Source organism: Emydura macquarii, unplaced genomic scaffold, assembly GCF_026122565.2.
Source record: "Emydura macquarii macquarii isolate MOO-44397 ecotype Brisbane River unplaced genomic scaffold, CSIRO-AGI_Emac_v2 contig_246, whole genome shotgun sequence".
NCBI classification, from domain to species: Eukaryota; Metazoa; Chordata; order Testudines; family Chelidae; genus Emydura; species Emydura macquarii.
Window position 1 is genome coordinate 131,147 of NW_027130383.1, and position 16,318 is coordinate 147,464.

Consider the following 16,318-nt stretch of genomic DNA (forward strand, 5'->3'; position numbering starts at 1 on the left):
CATGTGAAAAGATTTTCCCCTCCCTTTAGCGTTAAGCCAACATATCTTGTAGGCCTGGCTTGACATGAGTAATGAAGCATGAGGGAGGCCTCATTTCTTGGAAGACCGGATCGGGAGATAACTTGATCAGTGGAATGTTTGCACCGAGATATAAACAAACGGAACAGAATGTCTGAGCTAGCTATGATAAGATGGAGAACACGCAGGGAATGTCTGAGCTAGCTATGATAAGAGGGAGAACACGCAGGGAATGTCTGAGCTAGCTACGATAAGAAGGAGAACACGCAGGGAATGTCTGAGCTAGCTATGATAAGAGGGAGAACACGCAGGGAATGTCTGAGCTAGCTATGATAAGAGGGAGAACATGCAGGGAACCATTTACTAAGACCGAGATAACCAGGGACAAGAGAAGTCAGGAACATAAAGATGAGGTTAGGAGTAAAGTTGAACACAGTCAGTGCCTGGACAGAGCATGCGGTACAAAGTTTAGTTCCTGCCAAGTGACCAAGCTAATCCCAAAACACGTAAAGCAATGTAAGGTATAAACGTATATAAAGGAAGACGCTTGCTGTATAATTTTGGATGTGGGGTACACTCCATACCCACCCCCTGTGCTCGTGTCTGATCAACTCAGTGCAGCTTTGTTGTATGCCAAATAAGGGACCTGAGTGATCAGCCCAGGGTTGGACTGCGTTCTTGGGGAACTGAGTGGAAGAGATCTCGGGGGAACCCCAACAGAACTAAACAGATGCAAGCCACTTTGTGGCTGCCCTTATTTTGGCTAAAGAGCGGCTTGTTTCAGTTAAGCTTAAACCTGTTCCCAGTCACATTAGAGCCACCCCATTGTCTCCCCAAAGCGTCTGGGGTGGAGAAGCAGCAGTGGGAGGCGTGTGTGTGAAATGAGAGCAGATATCAGAAGAGTCATTGTTCTGCTCCTTGGGGGGAGGGAGGGGGAGGAGGTGGGATTAGCAGCCACATGGTGAGGATGGTCGGGGAAGCAAACAAAGGACTCGGTAAAGTAGAGCCTACAAAGTGCATTGTCCTACAGAGCATGGCTACATTATGGCATGCCTGGAATGGAGCTAAGCAGCAGGGGGTTATCTGTATCTTCAGAACAACAGAGTAGGGAGCAGTGGGGACAGGGACACACACACACACACACACACACACACACACACAGAGCTGTCTGCATTCCTGAGTTTCTCGTTTCACACTTGTATCTCTCCTGAAACCTGGGGGGTCTTTCTTCCATGATGGGATCTCACCACAATATACACGTGGGCAGAACACACACAGGGGAGAGGGGGATGCAAAGAGCACACAAACACACACACCAGGGAGAGGGGACCCACCCGAATTAGGGGTCAGTGAGGACACAGTGGTGAGGGAAAACAGGGTGTGTGTGTGTGGGGTGGGGAGAGACATTTGGATGAGGACACAAACACACACACAGCAGAGGGGATAAAGACAAACTGGGACACAGACGCTGCGGGGGATGAGAACACACGGTGGAGGACAACACAGCCATATCACACACACACACACACACACACACACTGACGGAAAGAATTTTCTGCAATCGAAACTGTTCCAGCCCCTGGAAAGCCCCTTTTAAAGCCATCCGTCTTTCTCTGACAGAAAGGCAGTATAAATAGGCTTGACAGATTAGACAAAATATTTCCATTGATAACAATGGAGATTTCCAGATAAGCAGCATTTTTCTTACTTTGCGGGAGAACTGATTAGGGGTTGTTTTACGGGTATTTACCTTGTATATTTTGACACGGTGTGACAAAGTGCAGATGCTTCTAAGGTTTCCTCTGAGTGCTGTGTGCGTGCCTCAGTTTCCCCCATATGTTGCTTACGTATTTTGGTGATGGGACCAGGGTGTGTGATCATTGCAGAAGCCACTAGGGAGTGGATGGGCTTTCCCCAGCTACACACAGACCCCTTCAACCAGCTGCAACAGGCTGCCAGAGAGGCGGAGACCAGAAGGGGTGGCAGCTTTGCCAGGGAAGGGGACAAAGGACTGGGGAGGGTCAAAGGGTTGGCTTTGAGGTGAAGGGGGGAGGGCTGGCTGGAAGAGCCCAGTCCCCCAGGGCCCGAGTGTGGGGGCTCTGAGACTCTGCAGTTGGTCGCTGCTGTAACTTCTAATTAAGCTGCTAACGAAGTCTTTCTACGCTGTGATCCTGAGATCTAATAAACCCTTCTGACTCCCACCCTGGCTGTGAATCGTTTCTGACTGCAAGGCGGGGTGCACGGCCCCTTTGGGGGCGTGGAAGAACTCCCCAGGGTCCCATCCAAGGGGGAGTTCAGGCGAAGCAGAGGCTCTGAACCCTCCGAGGCCAGATTCAGGAGGCGGCTGCACTGGTGTGTGGAGACCCGAGGGGGCAGACGCTGAAGCGCTAGCGTCCTGCCTGGCTACGCCTGAGGGGTTCCAGATCCCAGTTCCTGGGGGCCTCCGGCACACAGGGAAAGTTGAAATGTGTGTTTTACGGGGTTATGAAGCTTGAAACCTTTTAAATCTCCACATCTATTCTCATTCTTTAATTATTGTCTGACACCCACCTCAGTTTTCCACAACAGTGGGCATTTTGTAGACTGTGAAATTTCAGCTAAGATGGGCCTACTTATAAAATTAAACTACCAAATTAATAAGTGCACATTGCAGAATATGTGAAATGGTGACTGGAGTCCCTTTTGAAAAGGGGTGATTGTTTCTCATTGCAACACACCCATGCTGTCTTTCTATCCACAAAGCATGTTGGTATTTCATTAAGATAACTGTTTATTAATTGCCTCTCTGTCTGGACCATTTTCCCTAATGAATTTATCCTCTGGGAGTAACTCATCTATGCAGTAAACAGAACAGTGTTAAATGCAGGGCGTTCTAGACCTCCATGGCTCCAGACCTCTCAAAATACCTTGTGATCAAAGTTAATGGCTGGATACCATCCCAGGTGTTGCTCAGTTTAATCACAACAACCCCAATACCCCTTTGTTTGAAGGGTGGAACACTGAAGCTAAAGAACAAATCTAGGTGGCTAGCACCTTTTCACTAATTAAAGCACATGGGTCTCTCCCTCTTGTATTGTTTTCTGGAATTCCTGTGTTTACTCATGTAAATTAGCAAAATGCTTTGAAAAACATTGGATTGAAGAATATAAAAGAGAAGCAATGGAAATAAGCAAGCAGGCAAGCTTCAAGAGAAGAGGAATCACTCTTGACAAGAAACTGAGAAGAACTACCATCTTGCCCAGCTGCCTTCTGAGACCATGGATCCAGGCTCTCGGGGGAAGCTGCTAAGAAACCATCACTGCCTCTTGCCTGCATTGGTGAGGATAATTGCTTTTGCAGCTAAAATATACTGGACTTTTGGTTTGGGGGCTTATTGTATATGTTTATAAGTGTAGTAATTAAAGCCTTTCTGTCATTATCGAACGAGAGTCGTGTCAATTCCTGAGCACACTAATAGCAGATCCCAGTCTGTGAGGTAACAATTTAAATAGCTGAACATTTTAAAAACGGCTTAAAAACCCCACAGTTTTGCACAGACGTAAAAATTTAAATGGATAAAATCTAAGAAAAGCTTAAACATCGATATCTGTCAAAATCACCATCACAGTCAGCCCAGCTTATTTATAAATACAACTCGTTTAAAGTTCCAGAGGTAACAAATCTCCACCAGCACAAACCCAGGCTGTTACTCAACTACCACAGTTCGGCCAGCCTAGATTCACAGCACTCCAATGGAAACACCTCAGTAGGCTTTGCATCCAGCTCCAGTGTGTCTACACTGCAACGTAAACCCAGGGTTTGAACTCAGGTCCAAACCTAATTCCAGCTACACACAAATTGCGCTAGCCCTGGGCTCAGAACCAGACACCACTGTGATGGAAGATCCAAACCACCATCAAGCCGCAACCACGGTTCTAGACTTATTGCTTTGCAGTGTAGACACAGCCCCACGGGACTCGTGCTCTGGGAGTCCACCAAAAATATCCCACAATCCCACAGGCCGACTTTCTTTATCCTGGAAAGTGAAGTTTGGCTAACAAATCCAGGGTCTGCTAACTTGAATTGTAGTAACCCTGGGCTTGCATTGCAGTGTAGACGTAACCTTTAGGGCTACACCCCATATCTTACCTCTCAGTTCCAACAAGGGATGGGGAAAGCACTGTCCATTAACCAGGAGGTCTTGCTTCACGTCCCAGGCTCCTAGCATGACGTTGGGCTAATCAGTTCATCTCTTTGTCCCTCACCTACCAACCAGGCAAGTGATAATCTTTGGGCAGGGAGGAAATATTTCATTCATATTCAGTAGGTTCAGACGCGACGGAGACAAACAGCAGACATCTTCTGAACTCCCCAAATAGCTCCCTTCCCAAAACCTGGAGTAGGAAAATCCAGATTCCTTCTGTTTGACTGCAATCCCAGGTCAGAAAAGCACCAGAGCAGGCCTGGAAATGAACGCCAGCAGACGTCTGTGCTCCTTCACGGACATGTGGTTCAGTTTAGAGCCATAGTTTGTATTCCTAGGTTGGGATACCAAGCAGCGAGAGCCAGATGAGGACAGAACATCAACCCTCACTTGTTTTTACAGCCATTCAACGTCGATTTCCATCTTCAGGGAGAGGGGCTGCAAAGTTTACTTCGTCCGTACAGCTCCCAGCGCGCTGATGGTTAGTAAGTAACAAAGGAGAATTCCATCTGCCGAGTTCAGCTGCCCCTTAGCCTCCTGCAGGACAAGAAATGTGAAATATGATGGAAGGGGAGGAATTCCCCAGGCCCTTGGCACCATCTGCTGAATCAGCCCCCACAGGGCCCCGATTCCAATATCCCAAACACCAGGGGCTCAAACTTCACAAGCCAGCATCATGAGGCTGGCTTTAAAAAAATCATGCGATTTACACCAACATTTATTTTTTTCATGCAACATCTACTACAGGTGCACCCAAGATCTTCGAGACCCTGTATCAACTTCCCACAGGTTATCTTTGTCCGGGATTGTATTGTAAAACTCCAGGAACTAAAAATCAATTTGGGAGTGGGGAGGGTGTCACAGCTGCAAATCCTGAGATGAATACACAATTCCAGGGATTTACCGCTCTTTGGGGATTTCTGTGCTGGTTCAGATGTATCTACAGAGTCCAAGGAGAACAAAGACATGGTTTTGGTATAAAGGGTGGGTGGAAACTGACTCAAAGGCCAGAAGCCAAAAACTGATACAGATTTATGACCCTTCTAAGAGTTGAGATTTTTATTTTGAGGACTTTGATCTACCAAAATCCCCTAGGAGAGAGGCACGGTAAGCTTAATGTGCATTTAGACCTTTTGATATGTTCTCTCTAATGACTTGGTCCTAAACACAAAAGCACTTTGCACCGGAAGGCATGGACTAAATGGAGAGACATGAACAGAGTGATCTGTGATAGGAGATTGCCTATCAAATGGTAAATTAATATCCCACAAGATGGTAACTGGGCCTGCTTTTTTATATGGCTCTGAATGCCGGGCAAGGAGAAAGTGACAGAAGCAGATCTTGAATAGAGTGGAAAAGAAAATGCTTATTAAGATGGATGATTGGAGTTACAAGGACAGACCATCCTTGGCACAAACAAATCAGGGGAAGTGTGAAGATGGTAGAGAAAAGATGACGTAATCCAGGTTTAGCTGGTTTGAGCAGGTGAAAAGAACTGCAGAAAAACAGATCGGAAAATGGATGCTAAACTTAAAGGAGAGAGGGTGAAAGACCTAAAACGAGATGGATGGATGGATGTCATTTGAAAGCATTTGATTATCCAAGAAACTGCTTCAAGACACGCGGGAATGGAGAAGGATTAGAAGAGCTGAGCCCACGCAGAGGGACCGGCGCTAGCAGAGGATTGGAAGAGATTTTTGGTGTCACAGCCAACACACAAAGAAATGCCCTAGTTCAGTTCAGACTGGGAGACTCACAGAGAGCAGTCGCGGGCTGCAGTCTGAACAGCTGATCTGGAGCAGTGAGAGTCCGGTGAGGGTTGGAGGCCTCAAAATTTAAGAGTCTTCCTGCCAGGAGGCCACGCAGGGATGGAGTCAGATCTCCAGCGCTCAAAGCACGAACGGCGCCAGTGTGAGCTAAAAGCCGGGCTCCAACCACCCAGATCCTCTGTGGACTGGGCGCAGAGGGAGGGCGTGTAACACACCAAGGATGGGCAGCTTGTTCCTGGTTGGCCCTGAAAAATCCCCTGCTCTGGTGGTGGGGACTTTTTGGAGCATTCCCAGAGCAGGGGGAAGTGGGGCTTCATACCTCCCTCTCCAGCCCCTCTGTACCTCTGATGCAGGCCCTCACTTTGCAAACAGAGATCGGACTTCTCTTTCCAGCCCTGCCCCTCTGCTCCCCCACACACCCCACCCTGTGCCCTTAGCCCAGATCCACCCTGCCTGCTCCAAAGCAGACCCCTTCTGCTGTCTGCCTTGCCCAGCAACTGAGCCGCCTCCTTCCCCCCAAAAGCATGGATCTCCCCTCCTGCCCAGACCTCAAACCCAGGGGCCTCCTTACCCCACATTCCCAGATCCACCCACCGCGGCACTGCTGTTCCCAAAACACGGGGGCCTCCAGCCCCCCGGAGAACCCTCCGTCCTTCCCCAGCCCATCTGACCAGAGCAAGGAGAGGCTGCTAGCTGGGGGGGGGCTGGTTCTGGCTGTGAGACGGGAGGTGATTCAGCAAAGCTACAATCGCCGTCCGTTCTGGGCGGCTGCCTGGCTCCCATCTGTCCACCGGAGTCCAGGCCCTGCCTCAACCCCCTCTGTCCTTCCCCTGGGGTGTGGGACAAGGCCCAGCGGAGGTACATTAAGGCAACAGGATGCAGACAAGCAGGCACCAGCCTAATTAAATTGGCCCTGCCGCCCTCGCTGCCTTCTGGCTGCACCCAGGGGACAGACACACTCGCTGCCCTGTGCTCCCCAGCCCCAGGGGTCCCCCACGTCACAGCCTGTGCAGGCCGAGCTCACTGCACACACCCCGGGCTGCCTGCATCCATTCACCCCCCCACACCCTGCCCCTCCAGCTCCCACCCCTTAGGGATGCCAAGAAACTGCCTCCACTACGCCAGCCCTCAAATTCCTCCCTGCCCTGATGCAAGGATCCCCCATTCTGCCCCCCCGTGCAAGGGCTCTGTGCACCCTCCATTCCCCCTCAAGGGGTGCCCCCCATTCTCCTCCCACCACAGCCCCTCCCAACGCTCCCCCCGCCCACAGAGGGATCTGTGCGCCACCCAGGAGCTCAGCCACTCCAGGCTGAGAGGCTCCAGTGGGAGGATGCCCAGAGGTGCTGCCGGCTGCCCGCGCCCGGCTCTTTGAGCCACAGACCCTTCACTGCAAGCTGCAATTCTGGAGCAGCTCAGCTGTCGCTTCCCAGCGTCGACACGGCACGGACCAAGGCCACCCAGCCGAGGGTGGCAGCTTGCTGCGCTGGGCCTGCTCGCCGCCCTGAAAACACACCTTGCCTGCTCCCTCCGATCCGCTCCCGCCGGATTTCACACCCTCGGTCCCTTCTCCAAGGTTTCCTTTCACACCCTGGGGTGTTGGAGTGGAATTTGCCCTGCTCAGCCTCCAACATCCACCGTCCTTTATGAAACCCGCTGCATCGCCCCCGCCTGACCTAACGCCCCCTGGACAAAAGCCACAGCTCACCCGCTTCACGGCCTGCAGGGAGCAGAGGGACCCTCACCTGCGCCATCATCAGAGCCCTCAGCTCTGCTGCAGGAGGACGGAGGGACGGACACTGCAGCCATGCAGCCCCTCCTGCCGGCTTCTCTCAGCCCTCCCGCTTCTCACATTGGCTGCTCTGGATGATGCGATGGTGGAGGGGGGGCAGGTGATGAGGAGAAGGGGGCACTGATGAATGTAACTGTATTACATTGCTTGGCCCTGGCAGCCCTGCCGGTTCCCATGGCAACAATCAGCCCTGCCGGTTCCCATGGGAAAGTCAGCTCTAAGCCAGGCCCGTTAGTTTTGCATGTGAGAATTCACTTTCCCACAGCCATGGAACAGAAGAAAGCCCTGACATGAGCTCCCAGATGCTGCGGCTGAGCTGATCCGTAGCTGCGCTGCATTGGGCACAGCCTGGTCTAGCCAATAGGCAGGTGGAATATGACTCCGAAAACCCCTGCCTCGGCCCCGCACCCTGCTGTGTGAGCTTGGGCCTGTCTCTTCCCCTTCCTCTCTTGGCTGCTTGGATAATAAACTCTCCTGGGCAGGGACGCTGTTGTGTCTTTTGTTCCTTGCACCGCAAAATAGCGTGTAGTGTCCACATAGGCACAGGGGGTTTCCAAACAACTACATTTGCTGAATCTGCACAGAGACACCAGGTTTCACTACACACCCAGCACCCTCCGGCTGCTTCTGGTTCAAAGGAAAGTGAGCGCAACTGACTGAGGCCCAGCACTGTCCTTTTAGGTCTTTAAGTCACAGAAACCCACTGTCACACAAGGTAACCAAAGTTTCCCCCCAGCTCAGTGTTTTCTAAGCCAGCCCTGTGTTGAGAGATCACCTTTCCCCCAGCTGGTTCCTCCAGGCAGGGTCTGAGAGCAGTTTTTTAACAGCTTCTTTTCCCAGAGCAGCTGTGCATAATTGAGCTGTTATTCAAATCATTCCCTCCCCACCAGGCACTGAGCCCCACAGCACAACAAACACCAGATCTCCAGCTGGTGCATGTCAGTATCTCTCTGTTTCAGTCACTGGGCCCAGGGCCCAGTCTAGGAGGGGTGCTTAACCTGCTATATTGCTTCCTGGCTAGATTATGAGCTGGGGTGAAGTGATGCCAATGGAGCTATGCTGAATGTACACATACTGTTGCATAATTAGACTGTGGAACTCATTGCCACATGAAGATGTGGGTGCCAAATCTTTGCAAAATTCAAAAAAGGATTCGACCTTTTTATATATAAAAGGAGCGCCCAGGGTTAGAATAGTTAATGCTGACAGACGGTGGCAGGGATATTAAACCCCCTGTTTGAGAACATAGCTCAATCTCTAACTATTAGAGACCAAGGTGGGACCTAATGTGGGGGGCAGGTTACCCCACATCTCCTGCTGCACTTACATTTGCCTTTGAAGCATTGGTTGCTGGCCAGAGGCAGGGTCCTGGCTTAGATGGACCTTGGATCTGACCTGATGCAGTCTGGCAATTCTTACAGGAACTGCCCCAAGTCTGACTGATGCAGTGACTTCTGCCTGAGTCTGCAGACAGCCTGAAACAATAGCTCTGAGATACGAACTTATCTCCATGGGCACTAGTGAGATGATGCCTTAAACAGTAACATCATTAGCTATTTCACACCTCATTAAGGATGGGAAAAAGAAAAAGGCCGACTAATCTTATGAAGATCCAGATTAGCAAGTCATAATGTCTCTGCGGCTCAGTTCCCCAGCTGGAAAATGGGGAGAGTAACCCTCTCGTGCTCACCGAGGTTGTAGGCTATGTGGGGCAGAGACTGTCTCTTGCCCTGTGTCTATGCAGCGCCTGGCACAACGGGGCCCTGATCTCAGCTGGGCTCTCTTGGTGCTACTGTGTGACTATCATGGAATCATAGAAGCTGAGGGTTGGAAAGGACCTCAGGAGGTATCTAGTCCAACCCCCTGTTCAAAGCAGGACCAACCCCAACTAAACCATCCCAGCCAGGGCTTTGTCAAGCCGCAGCTCCGCACCCGGAGACTTTGGCTTTGTCAAGCCGCGCTGTGATACCCCCTCACCCTGTGTCCCTAGTGCGGAGCTCTGTACAGCACACGCTCAGACACCAGCACTGCAGAGAAGCCCCCGGCTCCAGCCCGGGGTGATCTCCATGATCCCTCGCTCAGTTCCCATCAGCAGTGGATGAGGCCAGACTGGAGAGCTAGAGGGAGCCAACAGACTGAGGATTCAGGCATCAAACAAAAGATTAAGGCAGCCACCAGCAACCCGGCCTCTCCCGGCAGGCGATTAGGAGGGGGAAAGGGCACTGTACCCCACAGGCACCTCTGTACCCCACCGGCACCTCTGTCCTGGAGCCACTGATGTCCCACCATGGGGCCTTCTCCCAGAGGGAATCCAGCAGCTGCTGCCAGATCTGCCGGGCAGATCTGATTTTTTGTCTGTGGTCTCATGGGGCCTTTCTGCACCGTCCTCCTTCCACCCCACGTGCATGGCTGCATCTGCCCCACACCCCTCATTGCCACCCCCCTGCTCTACAGCATTCACTGTCGGTGTTTTTAACAGCTCAGTCTTATTCTGCAACCTCTTAACTGGGTGACGCAGCGACCTCTGCTGGCTAGATCCTCTCCCTCCAGCTGGGAGGTGACAAACCCTTCAGAGGAGAGGGCTGGATTCACAGAGTCATAGGGTTAGAAATCATCTAGTCTGACCCCCCAGCCAAGATGCAGGAATTTTTGGGTCTAAACCATCCATGGCTTTTCAGCCGCCTTTTGAAAACCTGCAGCGAAGAAGCTTCCACGACTTGCCAAGGCCGTCTGGGCCAGGGTCCTACTGTTTTTACACGTAGGAAAGTTCCAGAGGGGTAGCCGCGTCAGTCTGTGTACAGCAAAAACAACGAGAGGCCTTTAGCACTTTAAAGACTAACACATTTAATTTCTGTAGGCATAAGCTTTCGTGGGCTGCAGCCCACTTCGACAGATGCACGGATGCTTATGCCTGCAGAAATTAAATGTGTTAATCTTTGAAGTGCTACAGGACTCTCGTTGTTTTTACACTTCGGAAGTTTTTCCTGGCATCCAATCTAAATCTGCCATGCTTAGTTTGAACCCATGGCCTCTTGTCTTCCCTCCTGTGGCAAGACAGATCAACTTTTCTCCATCTTCTATGGCAGCCTTTCAAGTATTTGACGACCGCTACCACGGCCCCACTTGATTTTCTCTTTTTCCAAACTAAACACACCCAGGTCCTTCAGCCTTTGCGCATACGGCTTGTGTTCCACCCCTTTGATCATCTTTGTTGCTCGCCTCTGGACCCTATCTAGTTTCTCTACGTCCTGTCTATACATTGGTAACCAAACCTGGACACACACCTCCAGCACCGAGGAGAGCGGCTCCGTCACGTCCCGCGACTGGCATGCGATGCCCGTTAGCCACCCTAAAATTGCATTGGCTTTTTTTGCTGCAGCATGACATGGCTGATACACGCTGAGGCTGTGACCCACCACCCGTCCCAGCTCCTTCCCAGCTGTGCTGCTGCCAAATTGGCTATCCTCCATTCTGCATTTGCTTTTCCTGCCCAAGTCTAGCACCTTCCATTTGCCTTTGCTGAATTTCATTTTGCTGTCTATAGCCCAGTTCTCCAGTTTATCCAGCGTCCTCTGAATTATGGTCCCGGGGATAAATTCAGACCTTCGTACTCGCCCGCAGCCGTAGTGGATCCAGTGGGAAGTTTGCACAGAGATCGAGGGGAGAACGCAGCCTCCCTGCAGTGACTTAGCTGGTATATATTGCAGCTCCAGTATAAGCTTGAATTTATTGTGTCCTGCCCCAGCCCCTATTAAAAATAACTGCGAAGGGCCCCCACAAAATGGGAGGTCCAGGTAACCAACCGGATGCGTGGCTGGAGATTCCCCTGGTGAAACTACCAACGTGAAGCTACAAGCACACCCCGACAGGTGCCCAGATCTGGAGAGAGGGTATGGACAGCCATGGGGGGCAGAAGAGGTTTGCCCCATCTCAAGGTCGGCTGCCACTTCGTAGCCTTGTCCTGATCCTTTTCCGTCCCCCTTCCCCTTCTCAAGGAACTTCCCACGCTGTGGAGGGTACAGAACTAAGCTCCGACACCCCTTAGCATGGCACTGAAGACACACACACACACACACACACACACACACAGACTGTCTTACCGTGGTGCCCTTTGAATCTCCTCCCTGGGAATCCGAACCGTGGGAGATTTTAAACCCTGATTCCGTCTTCCGATGTTTCCCAAAGTCTGCTGGCGTCTGAGCCGATCCTTCCCCGTCCTGCTTCCACTGGTGATGTTACAAATCACTCTAGCAATCCACTGAGACGCCATCCTCAGCCAACTTCCTCCTGCTGACAGAGCACAGAGCACACTGCGTCTGTCCGCTCGCTAACTGCAGAGAGATGAACGCGGAAAGAGCCAGGACCAGCCCCGCATCTTACACACGTGTCACGTAGGACCCAATAATTGAGTCACTGATGCATTCAGCTCTGCCTCTCTTCTGCTCAGATCTCCTGCTCCTGTCTACACAGACATCTCATGCAGCCCGTTGATTGCCCACAATTAACTGTAGCTGGTGGCAGAAAGGAGATAGCTGAGGTTGAAGAGGGAAGGCGATGCAGCATAGATGGGGTGGAATCATTTAGCTGCTAATTAACTTGCTTTTCCCAGCTGACACTGGCGGGATGATGTTGAATCTGGCAATTTCAGCACTAGGGTAGGTTGGCTTTTTACCACCAGAATTTTTTGATGGAAATTTGGCTTTTCAGTTAAATGAGGTTGTTGGTTTTTGTAATGGAAAGTTTCTGGTTTCCCTGGAAAGGTTTCACTTTTCCTTGGAAACAGTTTTCAGCTGAATTTCATTTAATTTTCATTTATTTTTTGGTTTACAGCAGTTTTGATTCAAAAAAAAAGTTCAGGTAAAATGGAACTTCAGGGTGGGTTTTGCACCAGTTTCACTAAATGGATTAAAAAAAAATCACACCTTTTGTGGAAGCAGCGCAACCCAAACCAGCCAGAACAAAGCCAAAGTCTCTGGGTGCGTTGGTCAGTTCAGGCAAGGGGCGGCAGCCCTGTGAAGAAGGCTGGCTCGGCGGTTGAGGTGTTGTTCTGGAACTCGGAAAATCCAGATTTAATTCCTGGCTCTGCCACAGACTCTCTGTGTGACCTTGAGCAAGTCATATTGTCTCTACGGCTCAGTTCCCCAGCTGGGAAATGGGCAGAGTAAGCTTCTCGTGTTTACGTACGTTACAGGTGGTGTGGGGCAGGGACTGTCTCTCGCTGTGTGTCAGGGCAGCGCTCAGCACAAGGCGGCTCTGATCTCAGCTGGGTTCCCTCAGTGCAACTGCTGTTAGTAACCATTCACCCCATCAGGGTGTTGGTGTGGTACCCCGCCCGTCTCTGTGTACGAGCAAGGCACTCTCTACACTGCAAGCTCAAATACCTGCACTGCAGAGAAAGCCAAGGCTCCAGTCTGGGATCTCTGCCATGAAAACTCGCTCCTTTCCCGTAAGCTGTGGACGAAGGCATAATTCAGAGTAGAGGGAGCCAACACCCCAGACCCAGGACATCAGCTTACAACAAAAGATAACACAGCTGCTGTTAACCCAGCTCCCAATGCGGGGGATTAGGAGGGAGAAAAGGGCACTGTACCCCACGGGCACCTCTGTCCTGGAGTCACTGGTGTCCCACCATGGGACTTCTCCCAGAGACAATCCAGCAGGGGCTGGCAGATCTGCCGGGCAGAGTCTGATTTTTCCTGTGGTCTCACTAGGGCCTTTCTGCTCCGTCCTCCTTCCACCCCACGTGCGTTGCTGCATCTGCCCCACGCCTCTCACAGCCGCCCCCTTGCTTCACTGCATTCGCTGTCTGTGTTTTTAATTTGGCAAGCCTCTTAACTGGGTGACGCAGTGACCTCTGCTGGCTAGATCCTCTCCCTCCAGCTGGGAGGTGACAAACCCTTCAGAGGAGAGGGCTGGATTCACAGGTGGGGTTAGAAATCATCTAGTCTGACCCCTGGCCAAGATGCAGGATTTGTTGGGTCTAAACCATCCATGGCTCTCCAGCCGCCTTTTGTAAACCTGCAGCGAAGGAGCTTCCATGACCTCCCAAGGCCGTCTGGGCCAGGGTCCTACTGTTTTTACACGTAGGAAGTTTTTCCTGGCATTCAATCTAAATCTGCAATGCTGTAGTTTGAACCCATGGCCTCTTGTCCTGCCCGCTGGGGCAGACAGATCAACTTTTCTCCATCTTTTATGACAGCTTTTCAGGTATTTGAGGACCGAGATCATGTCCCCACTTATTTTCCTCTTTTTCCAAACTAAACACACCCAGGTCCTTCAGCCTTTGCGCATACGGCTTCTGTTCCACCCTTTGATCATCTTTGTCGCTCACCTCTGGACCCTATCTAGTTTCTTTACGTCCTGTCTATACATTGGTGACCAAACCTGGACACAGACCTCCAGCACCGAGGAGAGCGGCTCCGTCACGTCCCGCGACTGGCATGCGATGCCTCTGTTACGCAGCCTAACATTGCATTGGCTTTTGTTGCTGCAGCATGACATGACTGATACACGCTGAGGCTGTGACCCACCACCCCTCCCAGCTCCTTCTCTGCTGTGCTGCTGCCAGGTTGGCTATCCTCCATTCTGCATTTGCTTTTTCTGCCCAAGTCTAGCACCTTCCATTTGCATTTGCTGAATTTCATTTTGTTGTCTATAGCCCAGTTCTCCAATTTATCCAGCACCCTCTGAATTATGGTCCTGGGGATAAATTCAGACCTTCGTACTGCCCCGCAGCCGTAATGGATCCAGTGGGAGGTTTGCACAGAGATTGAGGGGAGAACACAGCCTCCCTGCAGTGACTTAGCTGGTATATATTGTAGCTCTAGAATAAGCTTGTATTTATTGTGTCCTGCCCCAGCTCCTATTAAAAATAACTGCGAAGGGCCCCCACAAAATGGGAGGTCCAGGTAACCAACTGGATGCGTGGCTGGAGATTCCCCTGGGGAAACTACCAACATGAAGCTACAAGCACACCCCTGACAGGTGCCCAGATCTGGAGAGAGGGTATGGACAGCCATGGGGAGGCAGAGAGGTTTGCCCCGTCTCAAGGCCGGCTGCCACTTCGTAGCCTTGTCCTGATCCTTTTCCGCCCCCCTTCCCCTTCTCAGGGAACTTCCCACGCTATGGAGGGTACAGAACTAAGCTCCGACACCCCTTAGCATGGCACTGAAGACACACACACACACACACACAGAGATTGTCTTACCGCGGTGCCCATTGAATCTCCTCCCCGGGCATCCGAACCGTGGGAGATTTTAAACCCTGATTCCATCTTCTGATGTTTCCCAAAGTCGGTTGGCGTCTGAGCCGATCCTTCCCCGTCCTGCTTCCACCGGTGATGTTACAAATCACTCTTGCAATCCGCTGAGACGCCATCGCCAGCCAACTTCCTCCTTCTGACAGCGCAGAGCACATTGCGTCAGTCCGGTCGCCATCTGCAGAGAGACGAACGGCCAGGACCAGCCCCGCATCTTCCACACGTGTGACCTAGGACCCAATCATTGAGTCACTGACGCATTCAGCGCCTCCTCTCAGATCTCCTGCTCACATCTACACAGACATCTCTTGCAGCCCGTTGGTTGCCCACTCTGAGCTGGAGCTGATGGCAGAAGGGAAATAGCTGAGGTTGAAGAGGGAAGCCGATGCAGCATAGATGGGATGGAATCATTTAGCTGCTAATTAACTTGCTTTTCCCAGCTGACACTGGCGGGATGATGTTGAATCTGGCAATTTCAGCACTAGGGTAGGTTGGCTTTCTACCACCAGAATTTTTTGATGGAAATTTGGCTTTTCAGTTAAATGAGGTTGTTGGTTTTTGTAATGGAAAGTTTCTGGTTTCCCTGGAAAGGTTTCACTTTTCCTCAGAAACAGTTTTCAGCTGAATTTCATTTAATTTTCATTTATTTTTTGGTTTACAGCATTTTTTTTTTTTGGGGGGGGGGGGGGGAAGTTAATGTAAAATTCAGTTTTCAGTAGCCAACTTGAAAACAAAACATGGGTCCTGTCCCCACACCCTCCCATTTTTCCCTTGGATTTTTTTCCCTTGAAAATTTTGAGAACAATTATTTTTCCCCCCAGATTCATGGAAACTTTCCCCAGGAGGGGAATAATTTCCAGCTGGGTTTAGCTGCAAGCTAAAGGTTGTAGGTGTAGGAATTAAATCTGAATATATCATTTGATAATATCATTACGCTAGTACCACACCTTTGATAATATCAGTGTGTCATGTTGCCAGCTCTCACAATTCTCACAGGATTTGGTGCTTTTCTTATAGCTCCGGCTCCTGGAGTCAAGTGATCATATAAGAATCTAACCTAATAAGAATCTAATCATTTTATAAAGCATATTTTTAGCCTTTATGGTTCCATAGAAAAGCTTCAAAACAGAGCCAGAGTGGGCATTAAATGTTCAGAAACCACAAGTCAAATAAAAGTACTCACTAACATTTTTTTTTTAAATCTCACAATTTTTAAGCCAAAATCATTATTTTGGGAAGAGATTCATGACTTTCGAACATTTGGGGTTGATGGTGCTGATTACTGGCTGCATCAATGTATG

The 16,318-nt window shown here is 50.6% G+C and overlaps 1 protein-coding gene across 4 annotated transcripts in view; it reads right to left on the bottom strand.

Moving 5' to 3' along the window:
* The window catches only part of LOC137153470 (C-type lectin domain family 2 member B-like), a 37,745-nt gene extending 25,705 nt beyond the window's left edge, over positions 1 to 12,040 (bottom strand). The window contains exons 1-2 of one of the 4 annotated variants that reach the window (XM_067548863.1): positions 11,860 to 12,039; positions 4,147 to 4,738 (exon numbers count right to left, since the gene is read on the bottom strand). The gene's annotated coding sequence lies outside the window, so the exon portion shown is untranslated. Of the gene's footprint in view, positions 1 to 1,768; positions 2,945 to 4,146; positions 4,739 to 7,675; positions 7,894 to 11,859 lie in introns of those variants that run through there. The other 3 variants (XM_067548853.1, XM_067548880.1, XM_067548871.1) reach the window with 3 other exon arrangements.
* Between the last annotated feature and the right edge of the window lie 4,278 nt (positions 12,041 to 16,318).